Source organism: Oryctolagus cuniculus, chromosome 1, assembly GCF_051225735.1.
Source record: "Oryctolagus cuniculus isolate XC-2025 breed Fujian yellow rabbit chromosome 1, ASM5122573v1, whole genome shotgun sequence".
NCBI lineage: Eukaryota > Metazoa > Chordata > Mammalia > Lagomorpha > Leporidae > Oryctolagus > Oryctolagus cuniculus.
The window spans coordinates 25,057,146-25,084,652 of record NC_142867.1 but is presented as its reverse complement, the minus strand read 5'-3'; the positions used below and the strand labels follow the sequence as shown (position 1 = coordinate 25,084,652).

General features: G+C 39.1%; 1 pseudogene; it reads right to left on the bottom strand.

The window, feature by feature from the left end:
- Positions 1 to 12,404: 12,404 nt before the first annotated feature.
- Positions 12,405 to 12,550, bottom strand: LOC127484925 (U2 spliceosomal RNA; annotated as a pseudogene).
- Positions 12,551 to 27,507: the final 14,957 nt, after the last annotated feature.

Genomic DNA, 27,507 nt, shown 5'->3' with positions numbered 1-27,507 from the left:
ACTTGATGAAATCAGAGGGCTAGGAAACTGAAAACTAATTTCAGAGCTTTTTTTAAATATAAGGAAAACAGATGGACATGTAGATTGCCAGTAATATTTCATGCAGTTGAAAGGATCTAAGGACAAAATGGAAAGGGAAGGGAATCTAGTGAGTGATATGGAGATAATTTAAAATGAAAATACAGGGGTGTGCGCTGTGGTGTAGCAGGTAAAGCCACCGCCTGCAGTGCTGGCATCCCATGAGCGCTGGTTCGAAACCCAGCTACTCCACTTTCAATCCAGCCCTCTGCTATGGTCTGGCAAAGCAGTAGAAGATGGCCCAAGTCCTTGGGCCCCTGGCTTTGGATCGACGCAGCTCTGGCTGTTGTGACCATATGGGGAGTGAACCAGTGGATCTGCCTCTCCTTTTCTCTCTATGTAACTCTGACTTTCAAGTAAATAAATAAATCTTTAAAAAAATAAAATGAAAATACATATAGACAAAAATATATTTTTATACAGATATAGAGAAATGTGTAGTATGTACAAAACATTACCAAATTGAATAAAATTGTAGTATCATTTGTCCACAAACATCCAAGGAACATTTATTTTATGATTTCTGTTGCCATTATAATTAGTTATTTGAGTGGCAGAGAGAGAGACACACACAGAGAAACTCCAGCGGGATGTCCGGGGCCAGAATTGGGAGCCAGTAATTCAATTCCAGCCTCCCGCATGGGTGGCGGGAACCCAATCACTTGCACAATCTTTGTCTCCCAAGGTCTGCATTGGCAGGAAACAGTAGTCAGTTACCAGAGTTAGGAAAGGGATGCAGACACTCCAGTGTGGGACACAGGCATCTAAATCCCATGCTCAACGCCCACTCCTACAGGGACATCACTTTAGAACAGCTCCCTAAGGCATGGCATTCTGTGTTCTTTAAGTTATGTTGGGGGCAATTCCTTAGCTTTTAATGGCATATTTAGAAAGTTTTCCAGATAATAGGATCTACCTTTTAACCTAAAACATGATTTTCAGAGTTGGCATAACATTTCCCCTGCCTAGAGACACAAGGGATGATGATTAAAGCATCTGACTCCTCAGCATATCAAAATATCTTAAACTATGTTGTTCTTTTACTACCTCTTGCCAGTATTCTCGTTTATTAATTTTGTCTCTTAGGTCTTTGCCTTCTGTTCACTTGGATTGTAATCATCGAAGTGAAAATCTTGTCTTGAAAAACTGGTTCTCCCTATGCCAGAACTAGTGATAGCTTTAGTCTCACACTTAACTGAGTCTAAATGCAGAGTAAATAAAGCCAAGGCTTAGTAAAGGAGAGATTGCAATAATCAGGAAAGCAAAATAGCATCCTTTCGGCACTGTAATTAACAAAGCCATCACTTAAGGTTTACCATAAAATGCAAAAATGCCATTTTACAGCTTGAACAAAAGAACCATTAGCTTTCTATCCCTTTATTGCATTATTGATTGACAATCCTTTACTTTTATTTAATGTCCAGTCAACAGTGGGCATGCCTTTTCTTTTCCCTTAAAATGCACACTACTAATTTTGGTCCATAGCAGCCTCCCAAGCCTCTTTTCTCTCTGTCCACTTCTCAATTGGTTTCACTGATGATGGCTTTCATTTCCCTTCATTATGTCCTTTTAGAATATACATACTTTCATGCCGGCGCCGTGGCTCAATAGGCTAATCCTCCACCTTGCGGCGCCGGCACACCGGGTTCTAGTCCCGGTTGGGGCGCCAGATTCTGTCCCGGTTGCCCCTCTTCCAGGCCAGCTCTCTGCTATGGCCAGGGAGTGCAGTGGAGGATGACCCAGGTGCTTGGGCCCTGCACCCCATGGGAGACAAGGAAAAGCACCTGGATCCTGGCTCCTGCCTTCGGATCAGCGCGGTGCGCCGGCTGCAGCGGCGGCCATTGGAGGGTGAACCAATGGCAAAGGAAGACCTTTCTCTCTCTGTCTCTCTCTCTCACTGTCCACTCTGCCTGTCAAAAATTAAAAAAAAAAAAAAAAAAAAAAAAAAAAGAATATACATACTTTCAGACACCCTTTAGCATTCCACAATAACATTTTGACAGCTCCCTGTGTTAAGAATCAATCTCTGGGAACAATTAGTACCACTTCCAAAATGCAACCTTTAATATGTTGTTCCTTGTATTCTGACTTCTACTTCACACTCCATGAGACCTGCTCTTGCTTTCTGAGAGGTGAGAATGAATGTGATAACCAGTTCTCTTCTCTGCTGACACCTCAGTCCTTCTGACCATATGCATCTTTTGACTACAGCATCTTTATAAGCAATGGCAAAAGGCTTCAATAAGACTAAAATATTCAGTCTACTCTCATCTCACTAACTTTAGTGTCATGGTTATGTTTTCTTCTAGACACTCCTATTGCAATAAATAGTTGGTACCAGCATTAGTTCAAAATCTGAGTTTGAACAGAACATTAACTTGTAATGCTGCTTTATGTAGTACCTTTATTACTTGTCCATATGACAAATACTACTTATAGAGTTTAAGCATCTTTTATAAACCTGGGGAAGGGGATGTATTCTATAATTTTCATCACTAGTTTGCTTTTATCAAGAATTATTTTTAGTTGTAAATATAGTAATTTTGTCACAATGAAGACGAGTATCCTTAAACAGTATATAATTGGTTTGAAGTTGGAAATGAGAATATCAATTAATCACTACTACACTACTGTTATTACTAAAGATCTTTGCTTAAATCAGGAGTGGGGAAGCTTTTGCAGTCAAGGACCATTTGGATATTCATAAAATCATGTGTAGGCCATAAAAAATGATTGTCTTAAAAATTATCCTGCCGTAGATTGCTTGAATTTTGAGTCCTGCCTGTGGTTGTTCTGGCAGGGTCAGAGTGGACAGTGAGAGAGAGAGACAGAGAGAAAGATCTTCCTTTGCCGTTGGTTCACCCCACAATGGCCGCTGCGGCCAGCATGCTGCAGCCGGCGCATCGCGCTGATTGGAAGCCAGGAGCCAGGTGCTTCTCCTGGTCTCCCATGCAGGTGCAGGGCCCAAGGACTTGGGCCATCCTCCACTGCACTCCCGGGCCACAGCAGAGAGCTGGCCTGGAAGAGGGGCAACCAGGACAGAACCGGCGCCCCAACTGGGACTAGAACCTGGGGTGCTGGTGCCGCAGGTGGAGGATTAGCCTATTGAGCCGTGGCGCTGGCCAGATCAAATGATTTTACTGACAAGTGTTCTCCCTGTCCCCCAGGTTAAATGGAACAAAAATCTAAACAAGTGGACAATATTCTTCATCTCAAGAGCAAAGCTATAAGTACATTTCCATACAGGCATGAATTTCCAAGGTGTTCAATAATCTTACAAGAAACTTATAAGAATCTTACTTGTCCAAATGAGCATTGTTTTATTGAAAAAATATAATTACCTTTGGAAATTATATTTTTTCCACAGATATTCTACTCTTGGCTACATTTCTGAATCACTGTGTGGAAAAAAGAGACTCAGTATTTGATATAATTATGTTTAAAAACACATTGGGGGAAGATTTGAGTTTGGAAAAATCTCAACAGTCTCACACTAGTGAATAAGGAAGGTGAATGTTCAAGTTGAGAAAACGTTTTGAGTGCAGAAAATGTTCCAAATTTAGTTAATAAGATATGTTTTCATGTGTCTTGTAAATCAACTCTAAAGTTAACTCTGAAAGGGGAGCCCAGAAGTATTTTATAAAAATGTGACAAAATCACATTCTTTGAAATAGAGCCTTACAAGCAAGCTACTCCTTTAAAGTGCAACATTCATTGTATACATACTGAGTTTTTAAAAATTGATTTGCATACTTAGACGATTCCTTTTCAGTTATCTTTTGCATAAATAAGAAGTGTTTTTCAAGTCTCTAATCAGGTAACGATAAACCTAAACTTCTCTATGGTCATTAAAGTATAACTCTATGCATTCCATTTCTTTAATACTCCATGATCTTGGGTTTCCACATCAATGTTTCACAATGTCTATCATTATATCTCACAGAGAACTTAGAAATGGTGAAGCATCACCTTCAAATCGTCTCTAAAACCTCTGAGTAGCTGGCAAGGGATCACTAAACAACTATCCTGGTTTACCTTAAAAAACATTGAAGAGTTGAACCCTGTTATAAAATGGGTCAAGAGACAAAGCAAACAGTTGCTGTCTGAAATAAAAATATGCTCCAACTCTCTCATTGCATTGCCATGGGGCTTAACTGTGACAGTGGATTGGGAAGGATCTTCAAAGAGGAAAATCAAAATAGTCAACATCAGGAAATCACAAAATGACTTATATATCATTTTTGCTATAAAAAATCAAGTAATCATAAGGACATTTTTACTGCATTTAAAGTATTTTTTTATTTTGCAACGCACTGATGTCTCATAATCACCTGCATTTTGCATCTCTTGCTAAATTTTTTGTTACAGAAGTATTTGAGTCAGTTTTAAATACAGTGAATTAGTTTGAAAGGTTCAGTGCACATCTATTCCTTGTGATAGTAGTAACAAATATTTCTTATGCAAGAGCCTCGGATAGTTTCTGAAAGAGCCCTGATCTTCAGGCTAAAAAGGGAATTAAACCATGTACAGTTTTTAATATGTTTACTAAATTTGGGGGATTTAATAAATTATAGGAAAACAAAGAATAAGGGAGGAAGGAAAAAAGCAAGGAAAGAAGGAAGGTGAGATAGAGGGAGGATGGGGGAGGGTTGGAGAGGAAGAGGCTCCACAGGAAAGAGAAAGAAGGAAGGAAATTGGACTGAGATTCTTAAAAAATGAGAGTACTCTCAGCTTGCAGAAAAAGAATATTTTAGAGGTACCTGACAAGTTCCAAAATGATAAGGGTCTATCGATTAATTACAGTGGTAATGCACGTGCACATTCAGAATTTAGTGAAATCAGCTACAATTTTATAATTACCGCACAGTTATCCAATCTATGTTGTTATGCTAATTAACACATTTCTGTCTGGATTAGATAAGAGATGGAGCCCAGGAACGAATACAAGTCTGTGATTCACAGGCTGAATTCTGCTACTGTCTGGTGAGATTTATGAGTAATAACACAAATCTGAATTTCAGACCCATCACCTTCCTGTTTTTACAGTACGTCCTTCAACTTTTAAACTTCCTATCTCATGACCTGCAAGAGATTTTAACTAGATTTTAGCTACCATGAAATATTTAGCAGTTAATTTTACTCTTACTTCAATGAAATAATATCAGTAAAGGTTATTATTAGAGATGTTTTATTGACCTTTCTGAAATGGCATCTCTCAGCTACATTTACCAGAGAAAAAAATCCACGAACCCATTTATCTTCATAATATGTAGTTTAAAAAGTCAGGTAAAGCCACTGCCTGCAGTGCCGGCAACCCATATGGGCGCTGGTTTGAGTTCCAGCTGCTCCAATACCGATCCAGCTCTCTGCTATGGCCTGGGAAAGCAGTAGAAGATGGCCCAGGTCCTTGGACCCCTGCACTTTAGTGGGAGACCTGGAAGATGCCCCTGGCTCCTGGCTCCTGGCTCCTGGCTTCTGATTGGCTCAGCTCTGGACATTGTGGCTAATTGGGGAGTGAACCAGCTAATGGAAGATTCTCTCTCTCTCTCTCTCTCTCTCTCTCTCTCTCTGCCTCTCCTCTCTATGTATGACTATGACCTTCAAATAAATGAATAAATAAACCTTTAAAAAATAAAATGTCTGTAATATTAAAAAAATGAATTTGCAAGCTGGACACAGATACCATCAAGTTATCTTCACTTGCTATGGCACATAAATTTCAAATTCCACTGAGATACTTGTCACATAAACTCAAGTGATTCACCATGTTCTGCCCAAAATTGACTGATACTACCAGCACAAAGTACATTCACCTCAACCCTTATGAAAATCCCCTCATCATGCACTATCATCCCATTGCATATTTACTTGTATAATGTAGATGAATAGGGGGTATTGGTAGAAAACATATGAATTAAGAAGAGAAGAAATTCCATGGAAATCAGAACAGTTTTTCATTTTCATATTTTTTTCCTTTTTTTTTTGTTTTTGTTTTGTTTTGTTTTCAGAATTCAATGACTCTCTACCAAATGACATATGGAAGCTAGTGTGCTTTTTCATATTAATTTTTCTCAAATGTTTGTTGATATCTGGATATAAACTTACATGAAAAATGAAGGAACAAGTTATTGTGTTCTTGAAACTGGTGTGTTTTCAATTGCTCTTGCTCTTCAATAATTTGAATTACAGGTCCAAAATATTCATTCTTCTGAAACTATTTTACATATTTATACTTTGCCATGGCAGTAGGCATAGTAGGTTACCCAGCCTTTGACTTGCTTTGGCCAGCAGTTTGTGGACATGATAAGGGCAGATGCTTGAAATATGCTGTTGCAGTTGGGCTTGCTGTCATTGCTTCTACAGTCATTGTGAGAAGAAGACAACTTAATTAGTCACAGTCCTTGGGCTCCATAATGAGATTTGATGTTCAAAGCTACGACAGCTGATGCATTCTGACCTGAACCTGAATCAGAGACACCCAAGCAAATGTGCAGGTGTCTTAGTGAGTTATAAATGCATATCATATGCCTCTGAGATTTTTTTTTGGTTGCTTAAATACAGAAAGCTAATATCTAAGCAGTAAAATTCTGCCTTGTAATGCTGAATGAAAGTTTACTTGGTAGCATTTCTGTAGGTAGCAAGGATCAACATGGGGAAATCAGGAAATATGTTGCTTCCCTTACCTCATAATAAATTGTAGATGCCCCAGATAAACAAATACACATGCCAAGGGAAGAACAGGCTTGCTTCTGGGGATACAACCATAAGACTAATCTTCAAGTCTATGTTAACTCATCCACAAACCATCTATAATTAGCAAACAACTATGTTAAAACTGATGCACTTATTATGCGAAACCCCCTGTAAGCCAAGGTACTTGGTTACTCTCTTGAAATGAAGACAGCTCTCCCTATATTTCTCTTACTCAGAGAATTTTGTATTGCTTTTGCTGGTAGAGGAGAGAAAGACAATGTAAGGATCTCATCTTTTTTTTTTTTACTGGAAGTTGTAAAACTTCTGAATATTCCCCTATGTGTCTCAATTGATACTATACTTCTCTTTCAGATGCCAACATAACCCTAAGAACAAAACCCTATCCTATCCAGATTTCTGAATTTCTTTAAAGAAATTGAAATATTCTTCTGGGATGCCAGAAATTCTTTGCCACAGATAACTGTGTCAATTTCTGATTGAGGGCAAAGGAGGGACAGAGGAAAATGGAGGGAGAAAGGAATTGACTAGTGTCACTGGTAAATGCCAGTCCTTCACTTAATTGCCCCACCTTGCATCCTTGTTGTCTGTTACTGTCCATTGTACTTGCTGATACCATATAAAAAAGCCTCTTGGCAACTTTGAAGGAAAGAACTGGTCCTACCTCCACTACAACCTTCTATGTCCTTGTTATTTTTTTCTCTCTCTTCTGGTTTTGACACAATATGATCCTATCAAATTTCCTACTTGCAGAATACTTCAAAATCTTTGGACACATTCTCAGATGCTAATCACTGTTGTAGATTTAATCCCAGTTTTATTGTCATATTGTCATTTCAGTATAAATGCAAATGAAGGAGAAGTGCATGCTCAACCTGTCAACTTGATCCAAAAGTCAATTTTGCAATTTACAAGGATTTGATTAAAGGTGCATATTTTCAAGTTATGCTTAAACAACAACAACAAATACTGGGAATTAGTTTAGCATGATTGCACTAAGACTGTTTTACATTGCTCAGGAATTTCAAAGCAAAGATGAGTGAAATAAAGCTAGTATAAATGAAAGCAGCCATCCCAATTCATAAATTTCTTCCCATGGAGAGAAACGAAGTTTGTATTATTTTCCAACATGCAAAGCACTGCACCTTTACATACATGTTTTCTCATTTACTCCTTACAACTTAGTGAGGTAGGTAATCCTATTCTCATTTTACAAATGGAAAAATTAGTTAGTGTTGTTAAATACCTTGCAGAAGCTGGTGTGGGTATTTGACCTACTGTTTAAGGTGTGCACATCTGGGGCTGGTGCTGAACACAAGAGGCAAAGCCTCTACCTGCAGTGTTAGCGTCCCACATGGGTGCCGGTTCATGTCCCAGCTGTTCTTTCGATCCAGCTCTCTGCTTTGGTTTGGAAAAGCAGTAGAAGATGGCCCAGATGCTTGGGCCCCTGCACCTGTGTGGTAGACCTGGAAGAAGCTCCAGGCTCCTGGCTTTAGATCGGCTCAGCTCTGGGGCTGAGCTCTGCGGCCATTTGGGGTATGAACCAACAGATGAAAGACCTTTCTCTGCCTCTCTCCCTCTCCCTGTTTGTAATTCTACCTCTCAAATAAATAAATAAAATCTTTTAAAAAATGAGGCATTTGTCTTATATGCAAAATTAAAAAAAAAAAAAAAAGATGTGCACATCAGAGTGCCTGGGTTTCTTTCTCACTTCAGTTTCTGATTTGAGCTTTCTGCTAATTCGCTCTCTGGAAGGCAGCCCACAATGACTCAAGTAGCTGGTCCCCTGCCAGCCACATGGGAAAACTGCACTGAGTTCCTGGCTCCAAGGTTTGGCCCAGCTCATTCCTGGCTGTTGTGGGTATTTGGGTAATGACAGAGTAGACTGGAGGGCCCTCTTTCTCTCTCACTCTCCCTCTCAAATAAATAAATAGGTAAATAATTTTAAAATACGTTATAGAATTTCACACAGCCCCTGAATGTCAGAGATTAACTTGGCAATGAGTTCCATGTTTTCCATTGAGAAATTTTAACTCCCGGTCCTCAAATTTTTCCAAAAGAGTGCTTTCTCAAAAGTGCTCCTCAGCTGTGATGAGGAGCCTTTCGCAAGTATATTCAAGGCAGCTAAGGAAACATTTAATGGGATTGTGACCCAAGCATTTGTGAGAGTATATTTAATGTATGTATACCCATTATACTTTCAGGTAGCTGGAGGAAGCATGAAGCACAACTTTTATTTCCTTTGTTGAGTCATTGTCATTTGAACATAAACCCGGACTGCTCCAAGTAGAATCGTTTTCCAAGACAAAAGCATGGCAAGAAGTATCAGATGGTAGTGGAAATGCACGTTTCTGAAAAGAAAACCTCAAGAAGGAAAAACAAGTGGCATTCATTATGTATTTTGCGTAGTGAAAGAGCTACAGCTGAATTTGTTTAAAGTAGTAGATAAAATAAATATTGTCACAAATTGTGTCAATCTTCGAAATCATTGGGTTTCGACTGTGTATGTTACATTTTACAGAATGGTAAATGTTTGCAATCTTTTTTAACAAACCATGCAACTTGACTTTAATTTTGAGAAGTCAATAAAAAGAAAATATAAGCATGGATATGTAATTCTAAGATTAAAGTTACCTTTAAAATGTAAGCAAAATGTGCACTATGTAAAAAATAGACATTTTCATAAGTCAAGCATATTTTTAAAGCAAGGTGGCTCTCCTCCTCATCTGTATTTCAGGTATACTCATCTTTTCTGAAATCCAGTTGGCACTTGTCACACTTGTTAGTTCATTGGTTTTTAAAATTTGTGAATTTATTTCTTTTCACTTAATTGAAAAAAGTTACACACACACACACACACACATACAGGGGAGAGAGAGAAAGAAAGTGAAAGAGAGAGAGAGAGAGAGAGGAGAGGGAGACTCCCATTCACATTCCTCCAGTGTCCACAACAATCAAGACTGGGCTAGGCAAAACCACGAGGCAGAAACTCAATCTAGGTCTCCCGTGTGGGTGGCAAGGACTCAAATACTTGATCCATCATCTACTGTTTCCCAAGGTGCACATCAGGAGGAAGCTGGAATTAGAGGCAGAGCTAGAACTTGAACCCTGGCACTGTGATATGGGATGAGGGTTTCCCAGATGGCATGTTAACCACTCTGCCAAATGCCTACCTCTCTGTTCATGTTTTAACTCAGAAAAATCACATCCCTTATTGAGACAGTGTATACAAATGTTTTTCAAGGTGAAATAAACAATATGTTAAATAGTACACTTACAAGTCTTCATTCAATATCCCAAGGTAAAGAAGATGGGCTAGAAATTTTCTATACATTGAGGATACATAATCCATGCTTACCAAGAGTAGACATCTCATAATAGAATCACAGATACACAATGCCACATTAAAACTGTTTTGGGAAGCATTAACCTAACAAGTAGCAACAGACAAGTATAGGTAAAAACAAATTGCAAGAATAGTTAGCCTCATGTGTCTGCCTGAAGTTCTAAACCTTTAAATATTGAGCAGGGGATTTTCAGATCGAAAGAAAGCAAGGACAAGACGATTGAAAAGGATATGAGGACTTCTTGAAATTTTAAGTAACTTGTAAGATTGGAACAATATTAGAAAATTAAAGGATTAAATCAGTATCTGTAAAACTGGCTAGATTATAATGGCTCTTATCCCCTATTAAAAACATGAGTAATTGTTACTGAAGGGGTCCATGTGATGGAGTGATGAAACTGGATTTTTACTCAGAAAAAGTATTGCAGAAGTAGACTGGCAGATCTTGGAGGCATAAACAAATTTACTGGTTTAAGAGTTTTTACCCAGTAATTTCTATTTGAACTTTTTATTGGCAAATTAAAATTGTTGCCAAAATATGATTAGACATAGACTTACACAAGAACCTTATATTACCTGTATCTGCTCAAGAACATGATGATGTATATAAAATTTAACTATTTCCATTTGTGTATATTTGAGTATACAAATTTGAGTTCTTCTGTCAATTTTCTTTGGTTGAGTTGATCACAAATTCCAAATACAAACATCTTGCAAATATGGCTCTGACTCTTAACTAAACAGCTAAATTCCTCCCTTCTGTGTCTGCACTGGTTGCATAATTCTCTTCAAAGCAAGCACACAGTTCAAATCCTCATGTGCCTTAACCGAATGAAGCTGTGGAGATTTTTCCCTTATGACCATTTTCAATAGGAGCAATGACAAGAACATCTCATCAGGAATTCTCCATTGTCCTACAATCTCTGTAAAACACACCTTTTAGGCACTTAATCCTGTGTGTTGAAGTCCCGCATCAACAGAGTGTTCTATTTAAATAATACCTGTTGGGAAAATGCATTAATGTTTGTGATCTGTTGATTATCAATAGGAAGACTACTATAATTTAATGTCTCCTGTAAGGTTTTCAAGACATTCTGTGAAAATTAACCATAATAGATTTTTAGGAAATTTTTGCTTGTCCCCAATGGTTAATTATAGCTCCAATTGGGCCTAATAAGACTGTATCACAAAGCTTCTATTGATAGTCCTTACAATTGCAGGAAGCCAAAAGCCCACATTATTTAATCAGAAGTCTTGGTTCATTCGGAAAAGTGCATAAAATAATGTGAGGTGCATTGTGTTTCCACATGCATTTGATGCAAAGATATAAGCCCTTTTGTTTCCCTTGTTCCAGAAGAGTATTATTGAAAAGACTCCTCTCTCTCTTCCCAAGTTTATCTCTGAAGTTTCTCACTGTCCTGTTACATGGGAATAAAGGGTATGTGGCTACTTTTGGGTAATAAAGCAAAGTCACTTGGCCTATGACAAAATTTTTGTCACACTGGTTATAAACTCTAAAGATTATTCAATATTTTCCATAGTAATTTGTTAACATCTCTCACATTGTAAAAAACAATGAAATTATTCTGTCAAACAAGTTTCTCTCTCCTGTTTTTATGTCTTAGGAGTTCAGGAAATCTTGTTTCTGATAAAATACAGAAAGTAATGTACAATGGATAGGGCCACTAGAATGGATAATTTTCTGCACATTGCTTCTTCATTTACTCTGGATGCCCCCACAAAGCTTTATAATCATTATCAAAAGCACCAATGAAAAGAAATAGTGTTTCTGCACAAAGAACCATTAGGTTCGGACTGATTTACAAAGGGACTTCAAAGTGTTTGTAGAAAATTGAACTAGAAGATGTTTATCTTGGTAAAAATAAAATTGAAATCCATGCATATGAGGTATGTTCAAAAAGTTTGTGAAAATGCATATTTAAAAAAAACTATCCATGGAATTTAAAATTTTCATATCCAAGTAAAATTATTTTGTGATTGATTTTTCACAACTTTTTGAATTATCACCAACTGAAAGATTTATTGGTGAGTGAATGGCTAGGCAATTTTCCTCTTGTGTAACAGACATGCTTGAATTTTATGAAATACATTTGCTAATTCAACTCTGTTTCGATGCAGGAATGGAAAAGAAGATGTGAAACAGCTCTATGAACAGGATGTCTTCACACTAGTGCTCTTCTCTTCTGGGTTTGAGAATGAGTCAAGCTTCAGTAAAATCTCTTGAGTATTAAGTTGGTTAGTCTCTTGTTTGTTATAATATTTAAACAGCCGGGGATAGTTCATGACTGCTGAAAACCTTTCAACACATTTGTTATTGAATTAAAATTTTGTGTATCTCTCTTCCTCCTCGAAGCAGTTCTACACTTGATCTTAGCCAAAAGGCCAAGAAGCGATTCGAAGCAGTTCTAAACCTCTAATTATTGTTTCAAGTTTTCACTTATATAACTATAAGGATAGAAGACTGAGCAACACATTGGAAATATTTATTTATTTTACTTGAAAGTCCAAGTTACACAGAGAGAAGAAGAGGCAAAGAGAGATAGAGAGGTCTTCTATCTGTTGGTTCACTCCCCAAATGGTCGCAATGGCTGGAGCTGGGCCGATCTGAAGTCAGGAGCCAGGAGCTTCTTCTGGGTCTCCTACGTGAGTGCAAGGACCCAAGGACTTGGGACATCTTCTACTGCTTTCACAGGCCAGAGCAGGGAGCAGGATTGGAAGTGGAGCAGCCGGGTCTCGAACTGGTGCCCATATGGGATGCCGTCACTGCAGGGGGCAGCTTTACCCACTACACCACAGCACCGGCCCTTGGAAATATTTTCCCTCTTCACTACATAATCAAAGGTGGTATAGCTTCTCTTCGGCCATGGCCTCTTGCCAGGAGGGGGCTTGCTGTAGCCCTGCGCCTCCAGGGTGCACGGCCCTCGGGCTACCCGCCCTAGGCTTTCAGGCCTAGATGCTCTTCCACCTGGCTGGTTCCTGGTGCTCCATCCTACAGAGAGATTGTAAGGCTGTATAGCTCTGCATGCGTTCTTACGGACTTACTTCTAAGGGTACAGTTTAAAATTTGCTATGGGATCACAAATCCCCTTGGGCTAGATGGTAATGGTAACATCTTAAGTTTTAAAATGATCATATAGGTGGGATTAAGTGTTAAAATGATCATGTCAATAGGATTAAGTGTTTACTACTAATAATAATAAAATTAAAGAGGAGTAAATGCTCCAACATGGGAAGGAGTCTATACAGCAGACTCATAGAGTGGCAATCACTTTAAGTAGCACTAGTGACCTCAAAATCAGCCCTAAAGATGTTCTGGTCTGGCTAGAAAGCCCACAAGAGCATTTCAGGCATGGAAAGCCAGGACACTCGTGGAGAAAGTGTCCCTACCTGGAGAACCTCCCTGGGTGAGACCCCCATGGAAAAGAGTGGCCATCAAAGGAGGATGTACTTTTCTCCGGAGGGAGGAGAGAACTTCCACTTTGCTTATGGCCTTGTCTGAATACTGATGGAGTCTGTGGAACTCAAAAGGCTTCCATAGCCTTGGCAGCTCATGTCAAGAGCCTCAGGTGATCATTGACATCACATGTAAGAGTGTTAACTGTTAAATTAACGACAGGAGTCACTGTGTACTAACTTCCCATGTAGGACCTCTGTTCTCAAAAGAGCTATAGTATTAACATTAATGGTAAAACTTGATCCCAAAGATTTGCTTTGTTCTATTGTGTGATCTTATGCATCATAAGTTCTAGTTATTTCTAAGTGTCAAACTCCATTGCCTGTGTTTTTAGGTATTTATTTAAGGTTTAGGAAGTGCCTCAAATGTAAAATCTGGGATACATGTCTCTCTGTAAAATCCCTATCTCGTATGTTTTAACATAGGCTCAGATATTAAAAGGCAGCCGAGGAGATTTCTGAGAACAACAAAATTCTGTGGACTTTGGGTTCCAAGATTTGGATTCCAAGCTTTTGTGTATAGCTTTAAAAACGCCCTGATACAGTCTCCGTATTGAAAAGGGTAGTTGCAAAAGTTGTTCCAGAGAACTAAGGAGCTTCTAACTAAAGCTCTGGTATTGGGAATTGCTCATGACAGGATTCTATGAAATCTGGATTCCAAAATTTGGATTCCAAACTTTTGTATATAGCTTTAAAGAGGCCCTGATGCAGACCCTATACTGAAAAGGGTAGCTACAAAAGTTGTTATGGATTCCAGGATTTGGATTCTAAGCCTTGTGTTTGCTTAAAAGCCTCTGAAACAGACACTGTGATGGACAGGGGAGCTACAAAAGGTGTTCCAAGGAATCAAGGCATTTTTAACAAAAACCTCCAACATCAGGAATTCCTGAGCAAGCCATTCATAAGAAGACCCTCTTCAGATCAGCTTCAGCGTAAATGAAAGAGACCTTACCAGGTGCTATTGAGCATGACTACCTCCATGAAATTAGGATTAAACTTCTACCTCTTAAGTCTTCACAGGTGAGTGGGAAAGACATGCCTGATAATTCCTGTAAGCCAATCAGAAACCTTAAGTACTTCAAAGCAAAAAGGATAAGTAAAAATTTTGCCTTTGTCTCCTTAAGGCAAACATGCTTTACCTGCCTTTCTTGATTATTTCTGGGAACTATTATTGATGATAAAGCTACCTGATAATTTCTTCTATTATAATTCTCTATACTCAAGCTCAATGGGTTTATAATTTACATAAGGATAGCCTATCACTATCCACTATCTGGGAATCTATAAGATATGTTGTTTTCATCTAAAGGGGCACCCCACCTACAATTGGTTTTGCTCCAGTTTTGCTTTTGCTAATTAATAAGCTTATATGTTTCAGAACTCGACTTCTGGGAGTAACTGACCATGCAGGGCACACAGACATTGGCAAGGACCGAGACTGCTCCAGCTCACAAAGCAAATTTGTTAGATAGGATAGGCAGAGACCTCCAGACCCTGGATAGGCAGGGTCTGCACTACACCCATCATAAGCAGGAAGAGGTTACAGATGAGATGATTCGACATCCATCAACTCCCCTTAGGATTAAGGGATGGAGTCTCTGAGGGGGGAATGATGTAGGCAGACATACAGGTTAAAATCTATTAGGTTTGTGAGCTGGAAGACCAGCCTTCGCCACACCCCTGTGTGACTGCATGCCCCTACCTGGCCACACCTGGGTACCCACCAGTCAATCAGGTTAATTAACCACTCCCCTTTGGAAGTGGGTTAAAAGCCTGGGACATGGTGTGTCCCAGCCCTTCTCTTCAGCCCTGGCCTCTTGCTAGGAGGGGGCTTGCTGTAACCCTGCACCTCTAGGGCATGTAGCCCTTGGGTAACCCACCCTAGGCTTCCAGGCCTAGATGCTCTTCCATGTGGCTGGTTCCTGGTGCTCCATATGAACCCAGATTTACCTCTCTCTCTTAAATGAAGCTCTCACTCTTCTGTGCATCTTTCTCACCAAATAAAAGCCTAAAATGTAAAAAAAAAAAATGTGGTATAGATCTTAGCCCCCCATACCAATATTTAAATTGAATTTGAAAAAAAAAAAGTTCCATGATTTTTAAACTTGTGAACAATTATGCTTCCAAGAAAGAGTAAAGAACAAAAAAAATAGTTTTCCTTTATTATTGAAGTTTATTTATTTTAAAAGAGAGTAGGTTTGTCAAGTAAGTAGACATCTAAGAAATGGAAAATTTTTAATGGTCAAAGAAAATGTTTTGTTTCTAAAGGACAAAACATAGTCAAAACGAACATATTTGAATTACTAGACACCTTCCTCAAGATCAAATTAGAATCAACCAAAAATTCCCGACATGAAAGTATTTCTCAAATGCACTAAGGATGTTGCTGGTGATGCCTGCGTAGTGTATGGGTGCTGGTTCAAGACCCAGCTACTCCACTTCCAATCCAGCTCTGTGCTAATGCACCTGGGAAAGCAGAGCAAGACTGCCTGTGTGCTTAGGATCCTGCACTCATGTAGGAGATCAGAAGAAGCTTAGGACTCGTGGCTTCAGCCTAGCCTAGCCATTGCCATTGCCATTGCAGCCATTTGGAAGTGAACCAGGAGATGGAAGAACTCTCTGTCTCTCCCCCTTTCTTTATAACTCTGCCTTTCAAATAAATAAAAAACAAACCTTAAGATAAAAACACTAAGGAAATAATTCACTTGTTGTTTAGAAATGTGATGGGTTGAAGAAAAAATTAGGAAAATGCATAATTCATTACTGAGAAAAACTAAATATCTTAGTTTCTATCAATTAGGCTATCACAGTTCAAAATGGACAGCCACGTGTAAAAAGCTTTTAAGGCCACTGGGGAAAAAGCTACACATAAACTCAACCCATCAATTATGTAGTAATGATATTGTCAAACATGGAAACAAAAACTAAATTAATGTAAGCAGTCACAATTTTAAAAGCTTGGTGTGTATTAAATGATTTAATCCTAAAAAAAACCCAAAAATCAGACAATATTACTCTTACTTTTATTTACAACTATGTAAACAAATAAAGCATATTAAATAGATTGCTCAAGTTACACTCTTAGGAAGTGACAGAGCTACAGTTTGGATGCAGACAGTCTGGAAATTGTACTGATGATATTCACCATGGTGTGTAATGTATATGTTTAAGGATATACACTAAAGCATTATACAAGTAGTATTGGAGATATGTTAAGAGTGGAAATACAAGTCATTTTAAATATCTTTGCATTTTCATAATTTTACCTTGTTTATTATCAATATCATTTATAATTAGGAATACAGTGTTGTAAGTATGCCCAAAAAATAGTTAATAGTTTCCATCTTCTTCTCTTTGCATTTGTATATCAAATGTGACTGTCCATGCTTATTTTTCTACATGAGATCTCTAAAATGAAAAAATTATTTTTGAAAACAAAGTTTCTTTTCCAGAAATGCAGCCTTTCTACATTAATGGCCTGTATTATTAAATCTGCAGCATCTTGGAACATTCTTTATCAGAGAAGTAGTTTCTCTAATCAGTCCCCTGTAGATGGCATAATTATGGTTCAGAAGTCTTACATTAGTTGAATTCAAGTAAAGGCAGCAAACCCATTCTAAGAGCCTCAAAATGAATAAAATATAGAGTCCAGGATGCAGACCTTTAGTGACTAAACATGAATAAAAATAAGAAAATATGTTCAATACACATAAAGTATAAAGATGCTTTTAAAGTAAGAAATTAGTGATAGTCTAGCAAGCCAGCATGGAAAGTGGTCAACAAGGAACAGAGGCTGAAAGAACAGTCAGGCATGTTATTTGTCAAGACAACTACATTAGCCATAAATCTGTGGTTCTCCACCATAGCATTCCCAACCTTGTAGCAGCGTTGCTTATAAGAAATAGCCTTCCCATGGACAGAATGGAGGGCAGGCAATACAACTGTCAGTTTTTTGAACTAAGGAATTCCAAATAAATAGTCTTCTACCTTATAAGTGTGCAAAATATTAATTTCTAAAGGATATAGGGAAGCATTAGGCAAATTTGAGAGTCTGATTTCTACCAGTAATGTTGTTGGAACACTCAATTAGTTTCTATAAAGATACTCATGGAACTCATCAGAAAACCTAGAGAAGTCAGAAATATAAAAAATGAGACCATGTCCCAAAGTTAGTGATCAAGGCTGATACCAACCTAACTGCAAGTCTCAGTATTGACAAATGAGATTGGTATCATGCCAGCAACAAAATTCTGGGCATGTGACACAAGAACAACACATTAACAGCTTCTAATTTATTTCCTTTTGAAATGCCTTCCAATATCTTCACCTTACTCCTTAATCCTTGGTAAAACACACACACACACACACACACACACATAATCTTACTGTAGAGAATTCCTCAAAATTTCCTATCTAATTTCAGATTATAGTTCATCTATTCTTATATTGATTTTCTATTGGCAGCACTCAATACTTTTGATCTTACAAAGCAATAACACCCATTAAAAAATTGTAAAAGAAGGTGAATATCTTACTGGTTAAGATGCCACTTTGGATGTCCACATCCAGTACTGAAGTTCCAGAGTGCACGTTCCAGCTGAACTTCTGACCCAGCTTCTTGCTAATGTGCACCCTGGGAGGCAGCTGATCATGTCTCAAGTTCTTGTGTCCCTACTATCCATGTGGGAAACGCCAAATGAGTTCCAGACTTTTGGCTTCAGCCTGTCCTAGTTCTGGTTGTTGTGTGCATTTGGGGGATTGAACTAGCAGATAGAATTTGCCCCTCTATATTTACAATAAAATAAAATAAATATATTTTTAAATGTAAAAGAACATTGCCTTAGAAGGCACAAAACACAAAAAGTTGTTGCCAGGTATGGAATTTTTATTTCTCCACACCCATATCTATTACCACCATAGAGGTAGAAAAAAATGGAAGTAGCAATTATACAAAAAGTTCCAGCAAGATTTTTTTGAGTTAGGTAGCAACTTTGACCCAGACACTTTTAAAAAAGAAACCCATCTGTCCTCTTATAATACAAGCTTGTTTTTTTGAGGGAATATTTGTAATATAGCCTTAATTTTTAGAAAAGAAGAAATATAATTGCCAAAAAATTCAACAGAGGCAATGACTTTTTCCTTGGTTTATGAAAGACCCATCTTAACATATGTAAATGACAGAAAAAAATAAAATCTTCTAATTAGATTTGTAGCACCTTAAAAATGAATAATGTTATCTTTTTTTTAGGAAGAAAGCTGAAAGGTAAAATAGCTATAAATAACTAGGGAGAACTGGCAGTTGTGAGAAAAATGTGTTCATCGCAAATAATATGTCAATATATTGTCTTTAAAGTTTAATGTGATTATAGAATGGAAGTGCTTGGGCACGTTGAATTTTTTTTTCTTCAAATACTTACAGGAATTAGGAATAAAGTGGTTGATATTGTACCCAGCCTTTGGAGATGTATTTAAATAAAATGTAATCATTCCAACAAAGTCATTTATCTAGTTATTCATGCATGTCCTGGGGGAAGCTGAACAGCATAAGGGGCACAACTGTTGCAACAGAGGATAGTAAAGAGATAGATGAAGGAATGTTTAATTACCAAAAGAGCTTAGATTTGAGGAGCCCAATATTCAAAGCAGCAGGGCCATGCATGTTTGGAGATAGGTATGAAAGCATATAGTGTAGACTGAATTTCGAAATTCACATAAATTCACCCACGCACATGCTGAGAGTTAATATTGGCATGGAATGGAAACAATAAAGATAACCCAGTAGGGTGAAAGAGGTCACAGTAGTCAATTTGTGAGAGAAAGGTCTTATCAATGAGTCAGTAAGTTGTGCTAGTAGTGAGAATCACTATTGCAAAGGACCAATCTCTTGTAATTATGGAAATTAGTGCTGAAGGTGCATTGAGAATTAAATGTGTTAATTGATTTAGGAAAAGCAAAGGAAGAGCAGGGGGACTTGGATGGATCACCATAGATATTATACATGGCAGTTTTTAGCAAAATCTCTGGATGAGATGGATCCATGGATAAGAGAGTACAGAGTAATTTGGAGAGTGATTGCAAGATAGTTTTAAGAAAATGGTAATTAAAGCAAGTTAAGAAACATGGAATGGTACATGCTTAAAAGGTGAAAAACTAGTAGATCTGGTTGAAAAAAATTTAAAAATAATGGAGAAGATATGTTAAAATTTCTGGGGTAGGGACTGGTGTGGGAACTGTGCTGAAATGAATTTGGTTTTGCAAAGATTCTGTTCCTGATCACTGAGAGTCACCTGAGAGATGATTTTTCTATGGAAAATTAAATAGGGTCCTGGAGAGATGTTGGGACATCTAGTTGCAGTTAAAGATTTTGATATCATAGGGATTTTGGACGAAACCAATAAAGTAAACAGACATACACATCTGATGAGAGTCTAAAAGATGATCAGCACTTAGCTTAGGGAAGAACAAAAATAGTAATGCTACATAGCATTAGGTGTTAACTTTGATGTAGTGTCAGCCCAGCACTGTGGGATAGTGGATTAACGCTCTGGGCTGCAGCACTGGCATCCCACATGGAAACTGGTTAGAGTCCTGGCTGCTCCCTTCAGATCCAGCTCTCTGCTATGGCCTGGGAAAGCAGAAGAAGATGGCTCTAGTCCCTGGGCCCCTGCACCCACGTGGAAGACCCAAAACAAGCTCCTGGCTCCTGGCTCCTGGCTCCTGGCTTCAGATCAGCTCAGCTCTGGCTTTTGTGGTCATCTGGGGAGTGAACCAGCAAATGGAAGTCCTCTCTCTCTGTCTCTACCTCTCTCTGTAACTCTGTCTTTCAAATAAAAAAATAAATATTGAAAACAGGAGAGACTACTGCCTTTTTTCATGGAAACTGTTTAATTCTTCTGGAAGTGAGTTCCCACTTTTGAGGACAGGATGAGTTACCACAAAAGTGAGGATGACATCATGGTTTGTCTCCCTCATGTGCCTGGTTGCCCTTAAGCTTTTTACTGCGAGTTGAAGCAACATAAAACTCTCAGAAGCAGCTTAGCCGGTATTGGTGCTATGCTTTTAGACTCACAGGAATCAGACCCATGAGCTAAACGAACCATGTTAATTTATAATTTATCCAGCCTGTGCTTTTTGTGACAGTATTCGGAAATGGAATAAGACATCTGTAAATAAAATTTTGTAGCTGTATGTGGGGAGCAACTGGGAGCAACTCGGACTAGACTAAGTTACTGGAATTAAGACTTATTCTATGCATCTGCTCTCCCACAATATGGCGCTGGGAGAGGAGGAAACAGCTTCTACACAGCTGCCTCCAGTTCAACCAATAAACTGTAGGACCTGCTCCTGATTGGAGGAGAGCAGCGTACTCGGCGTGTGGGTAGCAGAGTTGGGATTGGTGGAAGAGGACTATAAAGGAGGAGAGAGACAACATGCACCAGGAACATCTATCTGAAGGAACACCTGTGCAGCCCCCGAGAGAGCCGGCCGGCGGTGTGCCGCTCCCCCGCGGAAGTGGGGAAAGTGGCAGGGGGAACCGCCCTTCCACGGAGGTGGAAGGGTCGGTAGCCAACCCGGGAGGAACCAGCAGCAAACCCGGGGAGGGCCGAGCAGAAGAAAGAACTGCGCAGGGTCCTGTGTCGTTCCCCAACAAAGAGGGGAAGCGACAGCTGTATTGCCATTTAGCTTGACCAAAAAGAGAAATGTGTTTAGATAATGAGGTTCTTGGGGTGAGTGACTCGGTAAGTGACAAATAACAAACTAGAAAATTAACATTGCTATTTAACTACATTCCCTAAAGTAGTAGGGGTAAACTTAGACTTAGAAATACTATTATTCAGGCTGGCTTTATGGCGCAGCCGGTTAAAGCCCTGGCCTAAAGCACTGGCATCCCATATGGCTCCTCTTCCTATCCAGCTCTCTGCTATGCCTTGGGATAGCAGTAGAAGATGGCCCAAGTCCTTGGGCCCCTGCATCTGCATGCTCCAGACCTGGAAGAAGCTCCTGGCTCCTGGCTTCGGATCGGCACAGCTCTGGTCGTTGGGGCCAACTGGGGAGTGAACCAGTGGATGGAAGACCTCTCTCTCTGTCTCTACCTCATTTGTAACTCTGCCTTTCAAATAAATAAAATAAATCTTTAAAAAAATAAATACTATTATTAGTTGCACCATTTTTTCCAAAGATTTAACTTTAAAAATATTTATTTATATTATGTATTTGAAAGGCAGGACTAAAGAGACTGGGGGAGAAAACAGAAAGACAGAGAGATCTTTTATCCACTGGTTCACTCTCCAAACAGCTGCAAAGGCCAGAGTTGGGCTAGGCCAAAGCCAGGAGCCAAGAACTTCTTCAGGATTCCCACATGGGTGCAGGGGCCCAAGCACTTGGGCCATCTTGTACTGGCTTCTCTGGTGTATTAGCAGGGAGCTTGATTGGAAGTGGAGCAGCCATGACTTGAACTGGTGTCCCTATGGAATGCCGAGATGCCAGCCCATCATAGGCAGTGTCTTAAGCTATTTCATGACGCTGGCCCTGACAGATTACAATTTGAGGTTAAACAATTGCATTCCTACTGAATCTACAATCTGATATAGTCTGTATCATCAGCTCTTTACACCTACATAAGCAGTTTTCAAAATGCCTTACTTGAAGGAATCTTTGCCCTTTTAACAAAGAGCTGAAATAATGGTCTTCATGTACAAGATGCTGACTTACTGTACAAATCAACTGCAGAAGTTTAATGAATCACTTTCTTGCTTGCCCTTGACATTGCCAAGAATGCTATGTGTGCAAATATCAAGAAATCTGTAAGGCCATATGCTGTGGGTTAGCCTTTAACCAGTTTCCTCATGTAGCTGTCACCCTGAAAACAACATCCCATGAACAGACATTTTTTTAGACAGGGAATTGTCCTCATTTTGGTCACTGGGGAGCCTTGTTGAGAAACAGTGTGTAAGTCGTTAAAGAGGAGCCAATTTTTAAAATTCAAGCATGGCATCATTGTGGTTAAAAAAATTCCTGGGCAAATATGACTGTTCTGTTTTCCTGCCTGAGGTTCCTTCCTATTGGGGAATTTTTGAGGGCAGTGCTCAAAATGACAGCATTTGTACTTTGAGAGAGATATTCAGTTGTGAACACAGAGGAAACACCCTTCATCAATACCCATACGTTATGAACTTGATTAGTGACTGGCTCATTACTGTGGGGGCATTCCTCTCAGAGACATTCATCCTTGCCCAAATTTTCTCCTTGAAAATTCCATCTCATAATTAGACTTTCATATTTTCTGAGAGATTGTCATTATTGTATTCATATACTTGTGTTCATTGCAATAGTCCTATGAAATAGACAAGGTCAGGAGTCATTATCTTTCTTTTCTGAGGTTTGAGGAAATTAGGTGTCAGAGGCATTAATCAACCTGCCCCTGCCTTCTATCTCAATGCTCACTTTTCTTTCCACTATATCATACTGAATGTCACTGCATTTTAATACAAGAAATGAATGATCTGGACAGTATAGTTTCCTTCACATCCATTTTATAACTCTTTCAGGAAAAAGTAAACTTTAAAAAATTATTTTCATTGATGTTTTCCTGAATATAATGCAAATCTGCACTGTATCAGGCATCACATCTCTGCTTCATTTATTCCAACATCTGTGAATAGCCTCATCTATAGGTGAGTTCTAGGCCTATAATACCAGGATTCTATTTCTTTTAAACATGTGAAATAATTTATATCTACCATGACTTCTCTACTGTCTTTCCTTGGAGGGCGTATCCTTGAATAGCCACTTTCTACGTGATATTCTACTTTCTAAGTTAGTCACATGGAGTCTTGTCTGAGAAACCATTCCTGACCTGCAGTCACAATGAACTATTCTTTTCACATAAAGATGAACAAGTATATACATGCCTACAGTTAACTCAAATATTCTTGTTCTCTTTGCATTAAAATTAGTTGTTTATATTTTGTCTCCATGGCTGGCTAATCATAATTTATTGTATCCCACAAGAATCAAACACTTTCCAAGGTATATAGAGTGTTCTTCCTCTATAACTCTTATCCAATATTCAAGGCCCAGCTGGATGCTACCTTCCCTATGAAATCTTTTCTGAATCCCTTTGGAAAGGTTTATATCTTTCAATATTTAACACAGGGACTGGTGCTGTGGCATAGTGGCCTAAGCCTCCGTCTGCAGCTCTTGCATCCCATATGGGTGCCAGTTCTGTTCCAGGTAGCTCCTCTTCTGATCCAGCTCTCTGCTATGGCCTGGGAAAGAAGCTGAGGATGGACCAAGTGCTTTGGCCTCTGTACCTGCATGGGAGACCTGGAAGAAGCTCCAGGCTCCTGGCTTTGGATTGGCCATTGTGGCCATCTGGGGAGTGAACCAGTGGATGGAAGACCTTTCTCTCAGTCTCTCTATCTGTAACCCTACCTCTCAAGTAAATAAATCAAATCTTTTCCAAAAAATCTATCATCATTTCATAGCACTTATGTTTTTCTTATATTACAATACTTTAACTTTATTTTGATTCTTCCAAAATATTTGAACCTCCATGCAGGTCTGGACTGTGTCTATTTTGATTACCAGTATATCCTCAGACCAAATGCACCCTAGCAACTCAACAAAGACTTGTGGTATATGTATAGAGGTAAATAATCATGTTAATACCAACCATGTTTGTGTCTAATGCATTTTTAATCTTTCACAGTTACTTTTAGATAGAATCCAAAGAGTATTATTTTTTTAACTATATGAAGTTATCGTTCCTTAGGTTATAAACTCTAGAGTATCAGGAATTTCATTTGGCTCAATATAAAAGCTGTGTCCTGAATGGTATGTGTGCAAGATACATGAATGAAAATGCCTCACAGTTGCAAATCATGGCATACACACATTAATCATATGAATAAATATCATTTCATTTGATGGAAAGTCATTGGGAGGTCAAATAGGGAAACTCTACAGTGAGATATGTCACCTCTGCACGCGGTGGAAAGTGCTTTTCAGATCCATCATTTGCCACAGGGAGGTCTAATACGGTCTAGTGTTCACCAGGCTTTCTCTTCAGCACCTCATTTATTTTCCTCTGTGCTCAATGAAATGAAAAATACTTGCATCTGAGTAAATCATGCTTGTATCTTCTTATGTCTATCTCTGGTGAGAATTCCAACTAAATTCCATTTTCACAGCTGCATTGCAGCAGCTATGTTAATGACAGTCCCTCAGGTGTCAGTCCAGGGCACACATCAGGAGGTGTCCTTACTTGTAAAATCATGTAAGACTAAAGATATCAGCTTACAAGGCTATTTTGACTATTTGTTTCAATGCTTTAAGGGATGCCATTTAACAGTCTTCATCACATAATAGTTAATATATGGTTAATTTTTTTTTTTTTAAAACTTTTATTTAATGCATATAAATTTCCAAAGTACGACTTATGGATTACAATGGCTTTCCCCCCATACCGTCCCTCCCACCCACAACCCTCCCCTTTCCCACTCCCTCTCCCCTTCCATTCACATCAAGATTCATTTTCGATTATCTTAATATACAGAAGATCAGCTTAGTATACATTAAGTATGGATTTCAACAGTTTGCTCCCACACAGAAACATAAAGTGAAAAATAATAGATGATTTTTTTAAATGATGATGAAATCAGAGCAGACCTATTGTCATGTTTAATCCCAGTGAGAGTCAAGTTGGGAATTGATAATTTCTTTCTTTTTTTTTTTTTTTTTTTTTTTTTACAGAGGATCAGTTTAGTATGCATTAAGTAAGGATTTCAACAGTTTGCACCCCCATAGAAACACAAAGTGAAATATATTGTTTGAGTACTCGTTATAGCATTAAATCTCAATGTACAGCACATTAAGGACAGAGATCCTACATGAGGAGTAAGTGCACAGTGACTCCTGTTGTTGACTTTACCAATTGACACTCCTGTCTATGGCATCAGTAATCTCCCTATGCTCCAGTCATGAGTTTCCAAGGCTATGGAAGCCCTCTGAGTTCTCCGACTCTTATCTTGTTTAGACAAGGTCATAGTCAAAGTGGAGGTTCTCTCCTCCCTTCAGAGAAAGGTACCTCCTTCTTTGATGACCTGTTCTTTCCACTGGGATCTCACTCGCAGAGATCTTTTGCCAGAGTGTCTTGGCTTTCCATGCCTGAAATACTCTCATGAGCTTTTCAGCCAGCTCCGAATGCCTTTAGGGCTGATTCTGAGGCCAGAGTGCTATTTAGGACATCTGCCATTCTATGAGTCTGCTGAGTATCTCACTTCCCATGTTGGATCACTCTCCCCTTTATTTACTCCATCAGTTAGCGTTAGCAGGTACTAGACTTGTCTATGTGCTCCCTTTGACTCCCAGTCCCTTCACCATGACCAACTGTGAACTGAAACTGATCACCTGGAACAGTGAGATGGCATTGGTACATGCCACACAGGCAAAGAATTTCTGGAAAAGACCTGGGAGGCACAGGCAGTCAAAGCCAAAATCAACTATTGGGATTGCATCAAATTGAGAAGTTTCTGTACTGCAAAAGAAACAGTCAGGAGAGTGAAAAGACAACTGACAGAATGGGAAAAAATATTTGCAAACTATGCAACAGACAAAGGGTTAATAACCAGAATCTACAAAGAGATCAGGAAACTCCACAAAAACAAAACCAACAACCCACTTAAGAGATGGGCCAAGGACCTCAATAGACATTTTTCAAAAGAGGAAATCCAAATGGCCAACAGGCACGTGAAAAAATGTTCAAGGTCATTGGCAATCAGGGAAATGCAAATCAAAACCACAATGAGGTTTCACCTCACCCCGGTTAGAATGGCTCACATTCAGAAATCTACCAACAACAGATGCTGGCGAGGATGTGGGGAAAAAGGGACACTAACCCACTCTTGGTGGGAATGCAAACTGGTCAAGCCACTATGGAAGTCAGTCTGGAGATTCCTCAGAAACCTGAAGATAACCCTACCGTTCGACCCAGCCATCCCACTCCTTGGAATTTACCCAAAGGAATTTAAATTGGCAAACAAAAAAGAGGTCTGCACCCTAATGTTTATTGCAGCTCAATTCACAATAGCTAAGACCTGGAACCAACCTAAATGCCCATCAACGATAGACTGGATAAAGAAATTATGGGATATGTACTCTTTAGAATACTATACTGCAGTAAGAAACAACGAAATCCAGTCATTTGCAACAAAATGGAGGAATCTGGAACACATCATGCAGAGTGAAATAAGCCAGTCCCAAAGGGACAAATACCATATGTTCTCCCTGATCAGTGACGACTGACTGAACACCAAGAGGGAAACCTGTTGGAGTGAGGTGGACACTATGGGAAATGGTGGCTTGATCAGCATAGCCCTGACTGTTAATGAACAACTAAATACATTATCCCTCTTAGTAGTTTTTTTATCTGTTCTACTTAATATGACTGGTTTAGATCTGTAATTGATGCACAGTTATTCTTACGTGTTGAAAATTAACTGAAATGTGATCCCTGTTGAACATGGTGGTGGGAATGGGAGAGGGAAGAGATGTATAATTTGGGACATGCTCAGGCTGACTTGCCCCAAGTGGTGGAGTTGGAAGCATACCAGGGGATTCCAATTCAATCCCATCGAGGTGGCATGTACCAATGCCATCTCACTGTTCCTGGTTAATTTTTTTAATTTTTTTGACAGGCAAAGTTAGACAGTGAGAGAGAGAGACAGTGAGAGAGGTCTTCCTTCTGTTGGTTTACCCCCCAAGTGGCCGCTATGACCGGTGCACTGCACTGATCTGAAGCCAGGAGCCAGGTGCTTCCTCCTGGTCTCCCATGCAGGTGCAGGACCCAAGCACTTGGGCCATCCTCCACTGCACTCCTGGGCCACAGCAGAAAGCTG